We start from the raw sequence: 21,861 nt of genomic DNA on the forward strand, positions 1-21,861 counted from the left end.
ATCACCGTACGGAGTCGGCGCGGTTCTATCGCAAACTGACGAGCAAGGAAGGGAAGCTCCCATCGCCTTCGCCTCACGTACGTTGTCGCAAGCAGAACGCAACTACGCGCAACTTGACAAAGAAGGGCTAGCCATCGTCTACGCGGCGACACATTCTCACCAGTACATTGCCGGCCGAAAGGTGACCTTTATAACCGATCACCGACCGCTATTGGGCATTCTGGGACCACAAAGGCCTATGCCACCAACTTTGTCTCCGCGAATGACACGTTGGTGCATCAAACTCTCAGCGTACGACTACGCTCTGGTCTACCGCAATGAGAGTAAACATCAAAACGCCGATGCGCTAAGCCGTCTGCCACTAGACGCAACTGTTGACGAACCATTTCCACCAGGAGACGTTCTGATGTCCGAAGCACTGCCAGAACCTCCGCTTACAGCAGGCACAGTTGCAGCATCTACGCAGAAGTGCGCAGCTCTCCGGCTAGTTTACACAGCTGTTCAACAAGGCAACGTGCACAAACTCAAAGGGGACAACTTCGACGCTTACCGCAGGCGAGCTACAGAGTTGAGCACCCATCGCGGCTGTATCATATTTGGGTTCCGAGTTGTGATTCCGAGAGAACTACGCGCACAAGCTATGTCTCTCATCCACGCCGGACATCGGGGCATCGTTGCAATGAAAAAGTGTGCCAGAAGCTACATGTGGTGGCCTGGCATTGACAACGACATCGAAACAGTGGTGCGAGAATGCAAGCCTTGCCAGAGCAGCCGGTGCGCCCCGCCGAAAGCTCCTGTCCCAGAATGGGAAAAGCCAGACACACCCTGGCACACAGTGCACATTGATTTTGCAGGACCAATTGAGGGCTGCACTTTCCTTGTGGTCGTAGACGCCTACACAAAGTGGCTTGAGATAAGGCAAATGGGACAGACGACTTCAGCAGCAGTCATTGACAACCTCCGATCACTGTTTGCAACGTTCGGCCTGCCACGCAAGGTAGTATCGGACAACGGAACACCGTTTGTGTCTGCGGAGATCCTCAAGTTTTATCGCGACAACGGGATCTCATCAGTTACATCGGCCCCCTGCCACCCAGCGACAAACGGACAAGCTGAGCGCTACGTGGCCGAGCTAAAACGCGCCCTTGAAAGAGATCAGACAGGCTCACTGCAGCGCCGCCTTGCGCGCTTTCTCTTCAAGCAGCACACGACGGTTCAGAGCACAACAGGCCAGACCCCAGCGAAAAAGATGTTCGAGCGCGCAATGCGAACCCAGCTCACAGCCATCCTCCCCGAGCCAAAGGCAGAGACGTTCCGGGAAGAAAAACCAATTCCGCGCTGCGGTGCGCTTAATGAGGGGCAGCGCGTCCTCGCCCGCCAGTTCCTCAAAAAGCCACGCTGGGAGGAAGCTACAATTGTCAGACGCATAGGCCTGCGCTCTTGGCTCGTCAACATGCATGGCACAGTAGCACGCCGACATCTCAACCAGCTGCGCAGATTTACGACGCCGTCTGAGAGCTGTCCGCCAGCGGAGAGAACACGTGCACCATCTTCCCACATAGCCTGGCACCTCTCCCCGGAAGAAGAGACTTCGCCCAGGACAGACCTAGGAGACACAGCGAACAACAGCCAGCCAACAAGTGTTTCTCCCCCGAGCGCACAAAGCCAGCGCGCCTCTACGCGTGGGCGCCGACCCCCTGCACGATACCAGGCAACTTTCTAAGGGGGAAGGAAGTGTTGTGTCCCCTTATTGCTTTTGTGTGTGTGTTACCCCTGCAGTGTCCCGTCCGAACGGCCACTTGCCCCCACGGTGCGCCCCCGCATCCTCCTCCTGTTTTGGGAAGCCACTCCCTCCCATGGACGCTTCTCCACTCCCTCCTTTCTTCGGACGGCCAGTTCGGCTCCTGCCTCGGTCGACGCTGGTCACACCCTCATCAGCTTTAAATAAACAAAGTCTTAAAGTACCGTGTTCGTCTTTCGCTGCATTCAACACAGCGACCGGACACGACAAAAATTGATATATTTATCTCACAATATTTCAAACTGAATGATAGTGCGAGTCACGAAGCATAAAAGTAACTGTGGGGGCATGACAGGACCACGATCCCTCGATACGTGCGAATTGCAGTCGTATAACTACCAATCCGTTGTATAACTGATACTGTTGTAAGACAGTATTAGCTTACAGCGTGACTTACTAGCTGTAGGGAACTGGTGTGAAAAATGGCAAATGTGTTTAAATATTGCTAAGTGTAAGCTCATGCATTTCCATAGACGCTCTAACTTAATACCACATAGCTACTGTACACGCGGTTCTCATTTACATGCTACTAAAGCATACAAATATCTTGGATTACACCTGTCTGGTGATCTTACGTGGTCAACGCGCATCAACCACACCACTGCAGCATCCAGCCGTTTCCTTGGCTATCTTCGACGCTCAATGAAGTTTGCCCCAGCACAAGTAAAATTACTAGGCTACACCACATTAATGCGTCCAAAATTAGAATATGCAGCCGCCACTTGGAATCCACAGGAGGAATACCTTCCTGAGAGCATAGTAACTATCCATCAGAATTAGATTTGCTCACTCCGATTATTCATCCCACGCAAGTGTAACCAGTCTAAAGAACCGATCCAGCGTGCAATTATTAAAGCACCGCTTAAAACTAGCCCTTTTTTATCGTTTCCACTATTCATTCCCGTTAAGCGTCTACGCCACAAAACACTCCCTGTTTTCAGCTCGTCACAAAACAATCACCAGGTGTCACACCCTTGTCCAAAAACACAAACATTTGCGCAGTCTTTCTTCATCCGAACAGCAAAAGATTGGAACGACCTTCCCAATGCCGCTGTAATAATAGAAGACATGCTTGCATTCAAAGATCAGCCTAAATCTTTAGACAGATTTTAGGTTTTTGTGTACCTTTCCTTTCTAACATTGACCTATCGCACTTTGTTTTACTATGCGGTTTTTACTGTTCTGTAATCCGTTTTTTGTTCTCTAATCCGTTGGCGCCCGTCCTGTCGTGTTCGTGTCTCCTTTGTCTTTGTTGTTTTCGCGCCGTCCGAACTACTTTCAAGATATGAACCAACTAGCCCAAATCAAAATACTTCTCTAATCCGTTATTTAATTCTTACCCACCGTTCAGCGCTTCTTCCTGTCTTTTATTCTTATCTTGTTTTTTCTTAAGTATTCTAAAGCATTTGAGCGTTTTGCATACTGAGCCTTGATGTTGGCATTGTAAATATGTTCGTTTTTGTTGATATTTCTGTACAGCCCACTCCTCATGTAATGGCATTTTTTGAGGTGTTTGAGGTACCAAAATAAATAAATAAATAAACCTGTACAACGTAGAATTGTGTAAAATAAGGCAGCGGCTCACACGGTGAACGTAAAAAGTAGGGGACAACTTGACGCATCACACACGAAAAAGCTTTCCATTTCTACGTCAAAAATCACATTTCGCCCTTTGAGAGCCCGAAAACGGACTTCAGGGAAAATGTGCAAAGGCTTTTGGGGGCGGGGGGAAGGGCATTGCCCCTCTCCCCCCACCCCCCCTTACGACCGCCACTGGACGAGCTTATATCATAGGGAGTGCCTCAACGCTCGAACTTAGGACCGCTGTTATCTTTGGTATTTATTACCGTTTATTACCGTATTACCGTATTTTTGCCGTTACTCGTCATGAACACGAGGGTTTTGCTCTGGGCAGATTATTTCATATTCCGTAAGAATGAGAACTTAGAAGACTGCCACCGCTTGCAATCTGACAATGCATCGCCTTGAATTGAACATTAAAAAAAAACTTCCGTTTTGTCCCTCGCTCGAAGCTGTGACGCATTCAAGTTTGATTATGCCTTTCTTGTCGTGAAAATCTCTCGTGCTGCCCGTGTACAAGACCTTGGTGTTGTTGTGGACTCAAGGCTTGATTTCCGATTGCATGCATCTTTTACCTGCCGCGGTGGCACAGTGGTTACAGCGTTGGGCTGCTGACCCGAAAGACGCGGGTTCGATCCCGGCCGCGACGGCCGAATTTCGATGAAGGTGGAATTCTCGAGGCCCGTGTGCTGTGCGATGTCAGTGCGCGTTAAAGAACCCCAGGTGGTCTAAATTTCCGGAGCCCTTCACTGCGGCGTCTCTCATAGCCTGAGTCGCTTTGGGACACAGGCTATGAGTCCCGCATGGTCAGCGCCGCTCGGCTGCTGACAATGCGGGAGTGAATTCGTCGACGCTGGCGCGGGCGTCCGGCGAGCGACGCGATTTCGCGGGTAAAAAACGCTCCATGCGGGCGGCGAGGCTTGAGGCACATGGGAGACCTTTCGTTCACGAGCTGAACACAGCGACAAAACCGACACCGTCAGACACGTGCAACAATGCGCCCGTGCGCGGTGAATGCGCAAAATCGGCCCCGCGCTGCCGCAGGAAGGGTCGGCGCGCAGCGCCTTCTCGCGGATTTCAGCGGTGGGGCAGCGCAGAGAAAAATGCTTTGTCCTCTCGGCGCCTGCTCAGGCCGTAAGGAGAGAGCGGGAGAGCGCGCGTCGAGACCACCGTGGTCGAGACGAGCCATGCTAGCCATGCCGATACCCGGATGGCGTTGCACGTGGGGATTCCTCCTCGCACACTTTCTTCCCTCCTCTTCCCCTTTGTTTGGTCTTCGGAGGCTTCTCTCCACACGCGCTTTCACCCGAAGTGGTTGTCGCCAGTTCGGAGCGGACGGCCGACGGGGTTTAGTTGCTGCCCACAGTGACGCGACATCGCTCGCACGTCGACTCTGGAAGAAGACTTCGGCACAGCGCGTCGCACTTCATCCTGCCTACCAGACCTCCACGGTAAGCGAAAACAAGTTCCTACCGAAGAGTTCTTTGTTGCGCAGAGTGGTTAATAGGTTTTCTTGTAGCATCCAGGGTATGTGACGTAGAAACGATGGGTGTGTACCGGACAAAGAGATAATGTTCGTGTTTGGCCACGTTTTTTGCCATTTTGTTGAGCGCGTAGCATCGGTAGTGCCGGCCGGAGCTGGACTCGATAGTATTAAGGCGGAAGCATTTAATGTCTCATCGTTGTAAGCAGCAGTTTTCGACAGAAAATGTCACGCTTTTCAATTGGTGGAAACGGTCGTGACGTCACAGTGCGCGAATTTCAAACGGGGCCAATTATACTTTGGCTAGTAACCATGCAACCAATTGAGGGGATCGTATAGTGATGCTCCAAGTGGGACTGAGCTTAGTTAATTGCTTAAATACCCAATTAGCCTAATTAGCTTTACTAGTCAGGCCATATAAATAAATAAAACCGATTAAGAAATTGGTCGAGCTCGGGAATCGAACCCCGGTCTTCGGCGTGAGAGCCGAGCATGCTATCCACTCCGCCATGCCAGCTCGACGGTTTGGAATGAACAAAGGCGCGTCTAGTGAATACGGTGTCTTCACTCACTCTCATCCTCCTCCATTCCCTTCCGGCGAGGTTTAGGTGTCCACCGACAAATGAGAGACAGATACATTTCCTTTCCTCAAAAACCAATTTACTGACGAGCGAGGCGTAGAACCAAATGGGCGATGGCGTTCTGTAGACTCCCTGGCAGCGTTGAAAGACGCTGTCGCGTTCCACTCTTAGGGGCGAAGCTTAATTAACCACACATCAGTGACCACACTTTAGGTCAAAAAAGTGGCCCCCTGAATTTTGTGACACAGTTACTGCGTAATTTCCTTTCCTCAAATACAATTTTCATTTTCTTCATTACGGCTCCTCTTTATCTTCTTTCACTCCCACTTCCTCCCTTCCTCTACGGTGCGGTTCAGGTGTCCACCGAGATGACAGAGAATTACTGCGCCATTTCCTTTCCTCAAAAAGCGTTGCGTTCAAAGGGCAAGGCATCGCGCCGAACGGGTGGTGGCGTTCCGTGGACTCCCTGGCAGCACTACAACGCGCTGTCGCGTTCCACTCCTAAAGGCGAAGCTTGAGCTTAATTAGAACTTAATTAGTATCCAGGCATTAATCAGTAATTAACCATTAATTAGTGATTTGTCATCACTTAGTAATTAGTACTCAATTATATGTGACGCCACCAGTGCAACAGAAACAGCGAAGGTGGTGCGGAAAACGCTTCCGCCTCTACCCACTTTAGACAGTCAAAGTGCCCCCTGAATTTTTTGATACACGCCGGCGGCCTTTCGCACTGCTCCATAGACAGTAAAATGGCCGCTGCTGTGTCATTGGAAGCGTTAAATGTTTTTGCTCAAAGCGCAACAAGAACGGGACACGATACGAAAGAATGACACAAACAAGCGCTGACTGTCGACCGGTTTTTATGCTGATAGCGTTAAATGGCCGGTCTAAAACATTCTTCTCGCAGTGAAAGGTTTCTTCTGTTTTGCTGCACTTTCTGCATCAGTTCAGGGAGTGCAGCACCTTCGCATTCCCATTGCCAGTGCAACGTGCCGTCTTCGTTTTGCAGGAGTGCCAACCTAGTGCAGCACGAGTTCTTGGCTACATCTGCACTCTCCGAAGGAGAAGAGCAGATGTAGTGCACCAATATGGCGGCGCCCATGTGTAGGTCGGGAAAAGCGAAGATATGGCAGTAATCTCGTAATAAAATGATGACAGTTCTTTGTTGAAATGAGGAGGTCAGTGACTGTTCGCGGCGTCATAACTGTAAACTGAGGCGCTCAAGTCGAGGAGCATGGGCACCATTCTAGCGCATAATATAGCACAAAAAAATAAACGTACTTGGTTGCTAGAGGTAAAATGCGAAATTCAGAAACGCTTTATTTAGGTACACATTTATTGCTAGTCGACGTTTCGAACAGAGCCTGTCCTTTTTCAAGACTGAAGATACAGGGTTCTTGCTTCTGGTGTCGGACACATGAACCAAAACGACAAGCAAACGGTGCGGGAGAGGACGGCTCAAAAGGAAAGAATATATATATAAAATAAAATCTGAAAATAAAAAAAGAAAGAAAAACGGAACTGGAAGGGGGAGAATAGGCGTCGTCGCCCGCCACCCACGTTTGAGATCGCGGGGAGAAAAAACGGGCAGAACGAAAAAGAAGAGAAAAAAAAGAAAGGACGGGAGGGAAGCAGGGACGGTGGTCTCAGTCGCAGCACAATGGCAGCAGCAGCGAGTAAAATGTGTGGAGACAGAGTGGCCGAAGCACAGAATAGATTTGAGATGCACTCGCGTGTTGTGGACGTAAACGAGTGAACGAAATACAGCGGAACAAATGTGGAAAGGGCGGAGGACTTCAGCCATGTGTAACCCCTTCGGGGCACAGTCAAGACGGGCGCAGTGGAATTTAACTAGACACACGTGGCCTGCAGCTGTAGACGCGTACACATGCAGACACCCACAAGAAAAGAAAAGCCGGAAACGTACAGCCGGCCAAATCCTTCGCTGGCGTGCATGAAGGCCGCGTTTCCCGTGCTTCTGCAGCTTATGACGGAGCAAACTCGCTGAAATATCAAATCTAAGCACGGGCTCACTAAGCCCGTGCTTACTATTGAGCTTTCAGCAAGTTTGCTTCGTCGTGAAGCGCACGAGCACGGAAAACGCGGCCTTCATGCACGCCAGTCAAGGATTTGGCCGGCTGTACGTGCCTTTGGTGAAGAAAAGTTGCGTGGCGCCACTATGAATGACGGGAGTACTTATATACCAGGTGTCCCAGCTAAATGTAACCCAAGCTTTTAAACAACACGGTATGTTCTAGCCGTCTGAAACCAAATGAGGGTTGTTTAGTGTCGCGTGACCTAGTCAGCAGTATTTTTTTCCTTCTTCAAGGTTGACTAATTAGTTAGCCTTAATTAATTAACTTTTTAATTTTTGACTTGAGCAAGAAAGTGTCAATGGAAAAATTGTAGATCGCTTTGAGAAACAGCTTACTGAGACATTTGCAACAAAGTAATAATTACGTAAAGTAATTTTTTTACAGGCCTTTAACCATAACCTGCACAGTAAGAAAAAGCTTCCACATGACAACTGTGCCACTTCAACGTCCCAAGACGCGCCTTAAATAATAAAATCCATTTTTTCTGAAGTCCTCTCCTCGATGAGACTTTGGGTGCACATTGGGGCAGAGAAGTGAGCGAGCAGCTGGTCACGTGATGACTTTCTTTTAAGGCCAATAAATGAAGCTACGTAAATCGTAACTTCACGGAAACAGCACTACTAGCGGTTTTTCGAGGCGATCTAAAACTTTTTCATTGACACTTTCTTCCTGAAGTCAATAAGTAAAACGTTAGCTAATTAATTAACTTTGAAGAGCAAAAAAATGCTCAAGACTAGGCCACGCGGCTATGAACAACCCTCAGTTGGTTTCACTGGACTAGGACACTTCGAATTTTTTATAAGTTTGTAAGTTTGGTTACATTTAGCTGGGACACCCGGCATATACCGGGTGTTTTTTTTTTAGAAGGTCCAAAATCTTTAAAAAAAAGGGAAATTGCTTTAGATTTATTTTAGCACTCGGGCTATACTGGAGGCTACGGCGCGCGCCAGGCAAGAGGAAAACTTTAATTAGTTCGCTGATTAACTGAATAGTTAATTAACTTTTCTAATTTTTCTTTTAGGGGGTGTGTTGTATTCGCAGAATTGGTGAACGTCCTCTAAACAGTCCAACCGAGCAAAAACAATTTTAATTAAAAATTATTCCCGCACGTTACGAGGCGCGAAAAAGTCACCCTGGTAGGCATCTTCACACCGTAACTCAGCGGCGGGAGCGCCTCTGACGTAGTTCACTCCGCCCTGCGCTTTGCGTCACGGGCGTCACGCGTCCCGGACTGGCGGCCAGCGCTATCGCTGCTTATCTCGTATCGCTGCGCGGCCTCACGGAATGCCGCGTTGGAAAAAAAACGCACTGTCACAAAGCGCAGGGCGGAGCGAACTACGTCATAGGCGCTCACAGACGCTGTGTGACAGTGTGAAGCTGCCTAGCAGGGTGACTTTTTCTCGCTTCGTAACGCGCGCAAAAAATTTTTTCATGAAATTTTTTTTCTTGGCTGGATTGTTTGGAAGACGATCTCCAATCCTGCTAATGCAACAGATCCCCTAAAATAAAAATTATAAGAGTTAATTAACGTATTCAGTTAATCAGCGAACTAATTAAAGTAGTTTTCTTCTTACCTGGCGTCCGCAGTAGCCCTTAGTATAGCCCCAGGGTTAAAATAAACCTAAAGGAATTTACCTTGCTTTAAAAATTTTGGACTTTCTAAAAAAAACACCCGGTATATATGCCGGGTGTCCCAGTTAAATGTAACCAAACTTATAAAAAATGCGCGAAGTGTGCTAGTCCAGTGAAACCAACTGAGGGTTGTTGATATATATATATATATATACCAACCGCCACAGAAACCAAAGTACACAGGGTATTTTTAATTATTTATTTATTTTGTGGTGTTCATCAATTTAGAATATTTGTAATAAGGGAGCAATTACTCATTGACGTTCACCCGAGCGCAGCCATGCGGCTACAAAGGAAAGCTCACAACTTTCTCAGAAACTTCGTAGTTAAAGAAAAATTCGTCCTGGTCTGGTGTTCGAACCCGGGACCACCGCTTCACCGGAGCAGTCGCTCTACCACTTGCCCTAACCAGGACGGCAAGCTTATGGTAGGACGAGAGCGAATTGATCAATAACTCGAAGTGGGAAGAGTGTTGGCCAAATGTTTAGGGGATTCCCCTAAACATTTGGTCAATTTAGAATATTACTGAATATTAGGTCACACGAAAACAGCGCAAACTACACAAAGGACGCAGAAAAGGGAGACGAGACACAGGCGCTGACTAACAGTTGGAATTTGATTGCTCTGACACATCGGTAAATATACACAAGGTATCAAAAACAACAAGAAGGATAAGACATGAAACAGACAATCGCAGCAGGAAACCAGCAGGGAATCATGAAACACAGAGAATCATGAAGCTGACGCAAGGAAACGAAATTCCTTATCCATAAGGGCTATGGATGGGGTGCTGACACAGCGGTCTTTTAGGCTTGCGATTTTTTTGGCTTCAATTATCTCTCGCGTGATTTGGTCACTGCAGTTGCTCAGCACGCTCGTGTCACTCCAGTGAGGAGTGAATTTACAGTCACGGCAATGAACGCCCAGATGGCCCGAGGTTCGTGTGCTTACATTGTATTTGTGTTCTGGCAGTCTTTTGTTAAGGCATCTGCCGGTTTGTCCTACATAAGCATGACCACAAGACAGGGGAATTGAGTAGATTACGCCTTGATCGCAGGCAACAACTGATCCCGATGATTCGTGGTGCAGCCAACGTAACTGCGACCCATCTGGTTTACACGCTTGCACAGGCTTGACAGACGATATGGGGCTGAAAATACGGCATCTATTCTTGTTTTCTTTCCGATCTTTCTCAGGGAATGTGAAATCCCGTGTCGGTAAGGAATCACGGCGATCTTCGTACCTCTGTCCCTTTGACGTGCTTTTTTTGTCAGCATGGCCTCGGCCACTCATGACAAGAGCGTGAGAGGGCAACCAGCCTGCACAAGTCGGCGCGTCTGGTTTAAAAAACTACTTCAAGCTTATGATTGCATGATTTTTGACGGCGTTATGGAAGCTAGAGTTAACAATACTGCGCTTAACTAACTTCGAGGGAGCTCAATCAAATGGCAGAAGGGGTTTTTTGGCTCGATCCTCAAAGGCCCAGCACACATGATTGTTGTTAAAATAGTCTTAATTCTAAAAAAACGTAAGAAACCATTAGAAGGCAGTTCGTTGGTGGCAATCAAAGGGCTCAGTATGCTAGAAAAATTGCAAAGAACCTTTGAAGCTTCGAATGGGAGGGCCTGATGTTCGCAGTCTAGGATGACAAGATAGTCGTCGACAAACCGGAAAATCTGCTTAACATTGCTACACTGAAAGAGGCTGTGTAACGCTTTGTTCTTCATAGCTAAGTAAAGATGTTCTGAGGCGTAACTTGGCAGTGGCAGCGGGGGGGCTAAATGATGTCCTGAATGGTAACGCCGCACAAGTAGGGAAAAGATTAGCTGAGGGAGTTGACGGTACAAGGGCGATAGCACAGCAAGCGCAGAACGGGGTGTGTACAGTGCCGGAGGTACAAGGAAGGAATGTAGAGGTTGCTAAAGACGTTGTGAATCTTAATCGAGAGATAAGGTAGTTAGGCCTCGAGAAAGGCTTTGAGGTGGTAGACATAAACAAGGAAGTGCACAGAGCAGGTTCGGGCAGAGACTGGACGAGATGGCATCCATTTCAGTGGAAGGGTAGGAGAAGAGATAGGCGGGCGCCTGGGAGGCCGAGCGGTAGCTTTTTAGGGGGTCCACGGTGGCTCAGGGCGTAGGGGTAGGTAGAAGCGATGTAGTAAATGTAACAATGGCGGCTGAGCCCAACAAAATGGCCACTAGGAGGCCCAGAAAGAAAACTACGAAAAAGAAATTTAACGCCAGGATCAGTTACATAAACATGCAAGGGGGTAGAAAGAGAGCGAAATGGCTAGAAATAGAACAGCAGTTAAATGACAAAGCAGTAGGTGTGTACGCTCTATGCGAGACACATCTGAGGGATCTAGAAGATCCACCTTTAATCGATGGCTATATCTGGGAAGGGTGCAACAGAACAAGAACGGAGAAGAAGAGAGGAGGAGTAGGTATGCTGATACATCAAGGAACAAATTGGCAAAGAATAAAATCAACTTGCAAAGAACATGTCTCGGTATCAGGTACAATTGCTGGCAAAAGGACATGGCTAGGGATAGTTTATTTAGGAACCGGGGACAAATGCAGGCAAGAAAACAAGGATCTAGTTAAGTGCCTCAATGACGATATAAAGCAGATTGGAGACGGTGTCGTTATTATTTTGCTTGGAGACATGAACGGCCACATCGTGGATCTGGATGGATACACAGATTGTAACGGGAAGTTAATGCTAGACTTGTGTGAGCGGCACAACCTAGTTATTGTCAACAGAGAAAGCGATTATTTCGTGCAGCTAAAACTACAGGCACGGCTACCGCCTGGGAGAAATATTACACTGCCGCTGCTAATTACGATACCGAGATCATCAAAAATAAGAATAACTTCTACTCATCCACCTTGCCTAACATGCTGCATGAAAACCCGAAGCGTTTCTGGAAAACTATTTGCCCCTCCACTTCTAGCATAATTTCTCTGACTGATAATTCTGGTGTTTCCTCTCCCGAATCAGAGGTTCCAAATATTCTAAATGACGCATTTTGTTCTATATTCACAAACGAACCACTTAATAACCTCCCTGATGCACCCAGTTTTCTTCACACGCCTTTGGATAACATTGCATTTGAACCGCGCGGCATCGCCATGGTCATCGATAAACTAAAAAATTCTTCATCCGCCGGTATTGACGGCATCAGTGCCAAAATCCTCAAAAACACCAAAGACCTCTGCAGTATCATATTGTCTCTGATTTTTCAGCAGTCATTTTCTTCGTGCTCATTACCACGGGACTGGCGCATTGGGAAGGTCATTCCAGTCTATTAGAAAGGTAACAGATCTTCACCACTTAACTATAGGCCAATCTCATTGACCTGTTTTTGTTGTAAAATTATGGAACATATCATATATTCTTATACTGCCAAGTTTTTATCATCTCGTAATTTTTTTTCATTCTAACCAACACGGCTTTCGTAAAGACCATTCCTGTGACACGCAACTTGTTCTTTTTCTTCATGATATACACACATGCCTAGATCGTAACATTCCCACGGATGCAATATTTCTGGATTTCGAAAAATCATTTGATAAAGTCCCACACGCGCGCCTAATTCTTGAACTGTCACGCCTAAACCTCCATCCCCTAGTTCTGGACTGGATTCGAGCCTTCCTTACTGATCGTTATCAATTTGTTCATGCTAACTCACACTCGTCATCCCTCTCCCCTGTCTTGTCTGGCGTCCCTCAGGGGACCGTTTTAGGCCCTCTTCTCTTCCTTATCTAAATAAATGATTTACCCTTTAACATCAGATCTAATGTCCGACTCTTTGCGGATGATTGCGTTATCTACTGCCCAATACATAATCCCTCCGACGCCACCATTCTTCAAGAAGATCTCGCACGCGTCGAAGAATGGTGTAGTACCTGGCTCATGTCCCTAAATAGCAGTAAAACGTCACTTATTTCTTTCCATCGCCGGCGCAACCACCGTGACAATACTTATACAATTCTCAACAATCCTATTTGGTCCGTTGACTCATACAAGTATCTTGGTATCCATTTAAGTAAAGATTTAATATGGTCGCATCATATCCACCACGTCACCAATTCCGCTAATCAAGTTATAGGCTATTTGCACCGTAACCTATCATTAGCTCCCCCTCCCATTAAGCTTCTTACTTACATAACTTTCATACGTCCTAAACTTGATTACGCATGTGCTGCATATGATCCCCACTATACTAACCTAATCACCACGCTCGAAGCAGTCCAAAACCGCGCCGCCAGATTCATTTGCTCAGACTACTCTCATTATACTAGCGTTACAGCACTAAAATTTCAGCTTAATCTCCCAATACTGGCCTCTCGGCGTAAAACCGCCCGTCTTTCGCTATATCATAAATTTTATCACACTTCCGATCATGAAACTTCCCCGATAACACGCGCTCATCGCTTTTCTCGTAATAGTCACCCTAACGCCGTCTACCCTGAACGGGCCCGCACCGAAACATATAAAATGTTATTTTTTCTTCGAACAGCTAATGACTGGAATGACCTTCCATCCGAAGTGGCGACCATCATCAATCCTGTTCCATTCAAAACCGCCATTGAAGACCATCTGTGTTTATATTAACTCTTTTGTTTGCCCACCCATCATGTAATGTCCCCTGTGAACCCTTGAGGAAACAATAAATAAATAAATAAATGTGATTGACAAATCACGTGGGAATCCCGTAACAGGCAAAAAACCATTGACTACTGTCTAATGTCTCAGGGCATCTATAGCAAGCTCGCAATAATGGAAATAGACGAAGAGGGGAAGTACAGCTTAGGAAGTGATCATAAACGTATTAGTCTACATTTGGGAGCCCTAGTCAAAAGAGAAATGCAGCGAAGTCAAAAACACAACGCAAAATTAAGCGATGAACAAATAGCGCTAATATCAGCCGAAATAGAAGAAGTAATCGAGAAACTCCCCATGGAAAAGCGGGATTATACAGGGTCTGTTCTGAAAGTGGTAGGACTGATTTTTTTAATAAAATATATTCATGAGAGTACTACAAAAGATTATAATTTTTCAAAGTAGCACCCTTCCGCACCTACACGCTGCTGCTAATGAGTTTTCCAGTTTTCGTACGCCTCCAGGAACGCCTTTACCGGAATGCTGTTAAGCTCCCTCGTCACGGCCTGTTGAAACACAAGCGTTTCCGGGTAGGCAGGCTGGAAACGCTGATTGGTCAAAAAAATATGACGTCATACGCGTGACGTCATAGGTCACGTGATATTTAGTGACGTCATGTCCGGTTGGGGACAGGCAGTTTTCCCTAGATTTTTCCCCGCCACCGCTCGTCAGCGGACGGGGCTGCTCGCGAGGAGCCGAGAGGCGAGGAGGCAGCGTGCACTGCAGCGTTGCCTGCTCGGCGTGTCCCCGTCATGTCTTTCGACCCGCCGCGGTGGCTCAGTGGCTATGGCGCTCGGCCGCTGATCCGAAAGACGCGGGTTCGATCCCGGTCGGGGTGGTCGAATTTCGATGGAGGCTAAATTCTAGAGGACCGTGTACTGTGCGATGTCAGTGCACGTTAAAGAACCCCAGGTGGTCGAAATTTCCGAACCCCTTTCACTACGGCGTCCCTCATAGCCTGAGTCGTTTTGCGACGTTAAAACCCCAATAAACCATAAACCCATGTTCTTCAGAGCGCGCGCGAGATTAAAAAGCGCACCTGTCGCCCTGCGCTGTCACACTGCATGCCTGCTTCTGTGCATTTCTTGCGGACTCCTTTCAGTCATACTTAGCTTTACTATTGACCAAAAGGCTTTCTTAAACAGTTATTTCAAGTTTTATTGCTATGTATAAAGAATATGTTTGTAGCAGGTGCGTGAGCCCGAACAAAAGAAAACTGTTTTTATTCCCCTTCAGTATTCCTGCTTATCGAGACTTGAGCATTTATATGTTGCAGTACAACTTTTTTCAGGCATCACAACTGATGTTTCGATGTGTTTGGTACATATTCATCTTCAGACATTTCATGTCTGTTGGGCAAAAAAAAATATACGAAATAATACTTGACTGCATCAATTGTGACTGAGGTATAGCATCACGTATAGCATGCTCTTGAAATTCCTCTAGCTGCTGCACAGAAGTCTGTAATTGACTTCATTGTAGCTTCATACTTGCACCATTTAAACTCTGCACATAGCTCTTTTTTCACAAAAGGAAATGTGATTAGGTTTATGAATAGAGCTGTGCACGGACCGCAATTTCGAACCCGCGCCCGGCCCGGGACCTAACCTACCGACAGGAAGCCCGGCCCGACACTGAAGGACCCTGAGCACGCTCGTGCTCGGCCCGACCTGCAAAGCGGCGACGACACAAAAAGAGAATTTCAGGAAAAGGAGTTTATTTCAATGGCATTCAAATTTTGACCTCGCATTCCAGATCACAGTTTGGGATTATACACAAAACAGAACGCATAAAGGTATAGATTTATCACTCTAAATATGCAAGTTGTTCATTGATGATGGCTTGATCGAAACAAGAGCGGCACTCTTTCATTACGAATCCTGCGGCGCTGAAATTTTTGTCGCTGCTTGAATTGGTGGCGGCAACGGCTAATACTTTCATAGCAAGAATAGAAACGCTTGAAGTACGAAGGAGAATGACAGACGTGGTGTCGTAAGCCATGGATGGCGTGCCACGACAGGAAGACTTTTTGACTTGTCAGAGGATAAGTGAGCAAATAAGCGACAGGGCGGCGCTATCCTGTGAATGCCGATGTGGCCGCGACATCCCTGCTTCTACTATTCACGGGAAGGCACGGTGCTGTGTTCACTTCGCTGACAAGCAATTACGGCGAAACGCAGCAACCAGTACGAGCTGAGCCGTAGTGGAGGCGCCAGTGACATTCCTCTAATGCCATTCATGTGGAGGGGGCCACCCCTTCGCTCTCGCCCGCGACTATTGTCCGTCTCCCCGGCCGGAACGGGAGAGAGTAGCCCCTGCCGGGTAGGCGGACAAGAGAGAAAGCTGCCGGCTCTGCGGTACGCTGCGTGTGGCGAGTGGAAGAATTTAACCTTTTCCCGATGTGCTGCTGCAAGATAGACATCTCGCGCGACTCCGTGACCCCGCGACCTCGCGTGCGCCGTACGCAGCCCTGCCTCCGCTTCCCAGAACCTTCCTTTCTTCTTACAAGGCGCCCAAAACTGGTTGCTTTTCCCCAACGTTGGTACTTGCTAGAACCAAAAATGCGTTTCCAGCCCCAGCTAGCTTTCTTTTTTTAGCGTTTGTACTATCCTCCCGTCCTTGTACATTCCCTCCTGGATGGTCTAGACACAAATCACTTCCAGCTGTGCATGCAAGACGCCCAGCGCACCACAGCCATATTCTCATTTCCACATATATGATACATGCTTTGCCCAACTTAGAGCCCTGGGCGTTTGGTTGTGAGTAACACCGTATGACGCGTAATGCATTACCATCAGGCAGAATTAAAATATGAGAAAATTCATCGCAAGATATATTTCCTTGTATTCTCCAAGTAAATTACTTCTATACTAACTCCTCCCTTCTGAAGTGACCAAAAGATAAAACAACTCAGCGTGTAAAAAGGTGAATGCAAAAATACACTACTTTTGTGCAAAATTCAGAAGAAGTGCACTTAAATTGCCACAAGTGCATGGCCAATTAAGGGAAAAAAAACAAGGGCAAAGGACGGAGACGCACAACAGAAACACAGGACGACGCTGTGTTCTGTGTTCCCAGTTCTGTGTCCCCGTCTTTTGCGCTGCTTTTCTTTCTACAATCGTGAACCAATTAACTCGCCCAGCTCTCCACTCTACTGGACCAATAAGGCATCAAGCTTCACAGTGCGTTAGTGTTATATCTTACGCTACATATTTTCGAATTGTTTTTGCTGCAGAACAGGTATAAGAGGTCGGCATACACGTCTTTCATTTGCTTAGGAAGAAAGCAGCGCAGTCAAGAAAGTTACTCCCTCCTGCCAGTGAAAATTTAAAAAATGCGGTTTTTTCAGCGCCAGTATAATATCTTTGCATGCTGACGGCATGTTGAAATTTTCGTTGTTGCACCGTAATAATTATCTCATGAAGCCCCAGCTCTTGTGGCCCAGGACGAAGAGTACGATGATTTTTTTTTGTTTATTTCATCCTTCGGGCAACATACAGATATTGCCCACGAGGCAAGACAAAAGGAGGTGCTGAACCTCCTGACTGGGTCTTGTCCTCGCCTGGGAGCAGCAGGAGCGGTATTGGATTATACAACAAAAAAAGGCTGTCTTTGCCATCACTTACACAACAGACGCATCATAAACAGTTCTTGTAAATATATACAGATAATAAAATAATAATACACACTAAATCATATACAAAAATGGTACAGAAATACAATACATTAGGGTTGTTCGTACCGACATAGCATTCCCTGCTGAAAAAAAGCTCCACGACGCAACAACCCCACAGACCATCCACCACAGAACACCACACAATCTGCACGACACACCGCATAATCCGTATGACATATCACACAGACTGCACGATATGCCACACAGACCGCACAACATCCCACGATGAACGATCTATGAGTCCATTGCATCATAGAACTCCCCCCCAGCAGGGTTACATCAAACGGAGCCAGAAGTAAGCATTTTGTCGTCTAGGACACAACGTTAGACAAAAAGAAAGACGAACAGATGCGTTTAAAACCCCTGCGCGTGGAACTATTTTTAGCTGCATCTATTACAAACGGATGAGAATTACACATCAACATGATTTGGTGCTCAATTGATTGTGTTCCGTAGTTGGTGCGAGACATATTTACCACAACAGAAGTCTGACGCCAGCTGTAACCAGTGGATCTATTTAGGTACGTGTTAAAAAAATTAATGTAATTTGTTTTTATTTCGTTATAAATAAACACACATATTTTGAGTTCATACATGGCAATATTTGAAGTGCATTTATGAACCAAGTTCTTATTGCTCTACCGTTCTCCTAAGCAAATAAAACTGAAAATTGTGATAATTTTGATAATGCTTTATGGAGCTAACACTACCAGGACGTGGTAAATAAACAAAAAATAAATTATTTGATAAAGGCCTGTGAGCTGCACTTGTGCTGCTCATTTATTTCATGCTGTCCATTTTCTCAGAGCAGTGTCTTCTTTGATAGGCATATTTCTGGCTCATTACATACTTTGCTTCGGTTCACAATTCTTCTTTTAGCTATATTTCATCCACTTTCCTGCCATGATCTCTATTCAAACGTAATTTGTGTAATTTTGCTTTGTCCGGGCTCCTGCAATGTTCTAGTATAAACGAATGATGTGAAGACCTGTTTCAAGCTGTTGCACTATAATTCAGTCTAACCTCCTCGATCACGATCACCTAAGCCTTTCCGTATCTGTTGCCATACTTTTTTATGGAAACACTTAAAAACAAAGCACCATGATCTATTTCAGTATAGTTTTATTTGCCGATCTAATTTTTTCGAAGGTAACATGGAATAACAACTCCCCTTTAATGCCCCCGTTCTCGTCTCGAAGTCGCGAATTTTTAGATGTGCGCTCAGAATTCTCGTTAGTGCATTTGTGCTCACAAGGGACTATAACAGCCAACGCGGCGAATACGCTAGATTTAATCCTGACAAATCGATCTGACATAGTCTCACCTATTACATACCTGCCAGGCATCAGCGACCACTTGCCAATGCACTCTGACATTAATCTAGGCACTCCGAACACTAACAAAAAGAAAAAAATAATAATACGAGACTACAACGGAGCAAATTTTCAGGCGACAAATAATGAACTATTTTTTTTATCGACGCTTTCCCATAGCTTTGGTGTCCGCAGCATTCAAACCAACTGGAGCATGTTCACAGCTATAGTCACCCAATTCACAGGACAATACACTCCTGAACGCACTGCTACCACCCACTCAATAGCTCCCTGGTGTAATAATCACATTAAACGTTTATCTAACAAAAAAAAGCCTCTAACGCATCGTAAAGTTCTCACCAACTAGTGAGTGATCGGACTTCGTATTCAGCGGCTTCCAACATGTATGTTCAGGCGCTCAAAAGCGCTAAAAGCACTTCCACTCACATGTAACCACCAATATCAAAAATTCTGGCGGGTCATTAACCCTTCCACCGACGATAGTTTTGCGTTATCTGACCCGTTAGGCGACCCCATCCTTTCCGACGTTTGCGTCACGATTCTTAACCGCGCAATCACTGACAACTTTACACTCATATCTGATGTATACATATGCCTACAACTCACCACTTCAACTATGTTTTCATGCCACCTATAACTGTTGCTCCTACTGGTGTGAATAAGCTTATTGATGGACTCAGTGTTCATTCCGCTCCGGGTTATGACTGCGTTACTTAAAAAGCACTGCAGCTTATTCGCCCATTATACTAACCAAACTTTTCCAGCATTGACCAGTCAACGCTGCTACTGAGTGGAAGATCAGAAAGGTGGTTACAGTCTACAAATCCGGCAGCAAAGCATCCCCTATTAATTATCGTCCCATATCCCTTACCAATACTTGACCCAAAATGTTCGAAAATATAATATTCACCAACCTTGTTAACTTCCTTTCATTGAACAACTTTTTTATGTCAGCGCAACATGGTTTTCGAAAACCTTACTCTTGCGAAACACAGTTAATATAGTTTACACATGCATTGCACTGTATTCTAGACCTACCATCACTAACTGACTGTATATTTCTGGATTTTTCGAAGGCTTTCGACGATGTATGTCACAACCTTTTGGCTCACAACTAAAACATCTGAATATTGACTGTAACTTATTGAAATGGATTGAAGGTCTACTTAATCGCTCACAATTAGTTTTTGCTAACGGTTATAACACCTGTTTTACAGAGGTGTCTTCCGGAGTTCCACAAGGTTCAGTTCTTGGACCCTAGCTACTGTTCCTGATTTAACATTAATGATCCCCGCTCTCTTATGGATTCTCATATTCACCTATTCGCTGATGTTTGCGTCATTTTTAGAGAAATAACCAACACTAACAACCTTACATTACTTCAGTCAGTAGCGGTCACAGAGAGTGGTTTTAGGGGGAGCGGACAGACTGCTGTATATAAAAAAAGAAAAAATAGAAACAACGATTTTTTATTTTATTTGCACAAAAAATTTTTTGCGCTTTGTTATTGAAAAATAAATGGCGAAAGGTATAGACATTATACCATTACTCAATCTTTGAATGTTAACGTTTACGCGAACAATATTCATTTCGATACCAGGGGAAACGAGTCGACGTCTGAGATATCCCGCCACGACATGTCCACTAAGGTCAAAGCACCTGCCCGGACATTTCACCAGTGGGGTTAGCGGCCTTCATTTCTCAGTTCTGGGAAGTGGCTTTGTTCCGCCCTCAGTCCCCTCCTTCAAGGAGGCTGGTCGGCGCTCCTTGTCAAGCCAGAAAGGGATTGTCCCCTCGCTGGCGTCGCTGTGTCCCATGGTGGGATAAAGACATGAATGGGTGCATCCCTTCCCCCCCTCCCCCGCCGACGAGGTTGCTGGCCACCGCAACCGCAGGTGAATGGCACCGCCGTCGCCGCCGCGCCGGCGGCATGGCAAGCCAACGGTAGCGGCAAGGCAGGAACACGATTCCTCGACAACCACAACGAATTGTGCTCGTATAACTATCAACGTGTAGAACGTGGAATTGTGTGAAATAAGACAGCCGCTAACAAGGTGAACGTACAAAGCAGGGGACTACTTGACGAGACCGCCACTGACTTAAGTGCGAAGAATGGTGAATGCAGCTATATATGAACAAATGCAAAGTCATGCGTGTATCTAGAAAAACTTACCTCACTACTACATCGACAACATTTCGTTGAAATCAGCCTCATCATATAAGTGCATCGGCGTCCACATTACTTATTATCTTAACTGGTCTCTTCATACCGAGAACATAATTGAAAATGCTAATCGCATGCTTTGCTACTTACGTCGCAACTTCTTTAACGTTCCTTCCAATTTGAAACTATTGCTCTATCAAACACTAATACGATAAAAACTCGAGCATGCAACACGTTTATGGCACCCTGCTCATGACAACTTCATTAATGATCTTGAGCTGGTGCAAAATAACTCTGTGCGTTTAATCCTTGTTAACTACAACCCCACAGCGAGTATAACTACTATGAAATCTAATATCTGCCTCCCATAACAGACATCGCGTAGAAAATTGTTTCGTATCACCCTGTTCCACAAGCTGCACCATCATCCCGCTCTTCGTGATCACCTCATCCCCCATACAATTTCTGTATCCCGCCGCATTGATCATGATCACAAAGTCGGAAGTATGTCATGCAACAGAAAATGCTGCTCGCAGTCATTCCTGCTGCGAACCTCATGCGACTGAAACCACCTTCCCGCAGAAGTTGCCGGCACTGAAAATTATGAGCAGTTCCGTGTAACACTAGCTAACATTGTATATTCAGGCGCTGTTTAATATTCATGTAATCAACTGTATTTTTCTCCCAGTTTTCGTATATTTACCATTCCCCCTGTCTAATGCCACTGGCCTTGAGGGGTAACATAAATAAATAAACAAACAGAGTAATATGCAAGCCTCTTACACAACATTCACTAAGATTTCTTTCTTTCTGTAATAACGATTTGTAGCCAGCCTAAAGACTCA

General features: G+C 46.1%; 1 protein-coding gene across 3 annotated transcripts in view; it reads left to right on the top strand.

The window, feature by feature from the left end:
• The first annotated feature begins 4,543 nt into the window (after positions 1 to 4,543).
• Positions 4,544 to 21,861, top strand: part of LOC149327183 (uncharacterized) — a 128,592-nt gene continuing 111,274 nt past the window's right edge. For 2 of the 3 annotated variants that reach the window (XM_089562341.1, XM_089562342.1), the window contains exon 1: positions 4,544 to 4,833. The gene's annotated coding sequence lies outside the window, so the exon portion shown is untranslated. Of the gene's footprint in view, positions 4,834 to 6,458; positions 6,572 to 21,861 lie in introns of those variants that run through there. The other variant, XR_016285903.1, reaches the window with a different exon arrangement.

Source organism: Amblyomma mixtum, chromosome 10 (assembly GCF_055824585.1).
Source record: "Amblyomma mixtum isolate Tamu chromosome 10, ASM5582458v1, whole genome shotgun sequence".
NCBI classification, from domain to species: Eukaryota; Metazoa; Arthropoda; class Arachnida; order Ixodida; family Ixodidae; genus Amblyomma; species Amblyomma mixtum.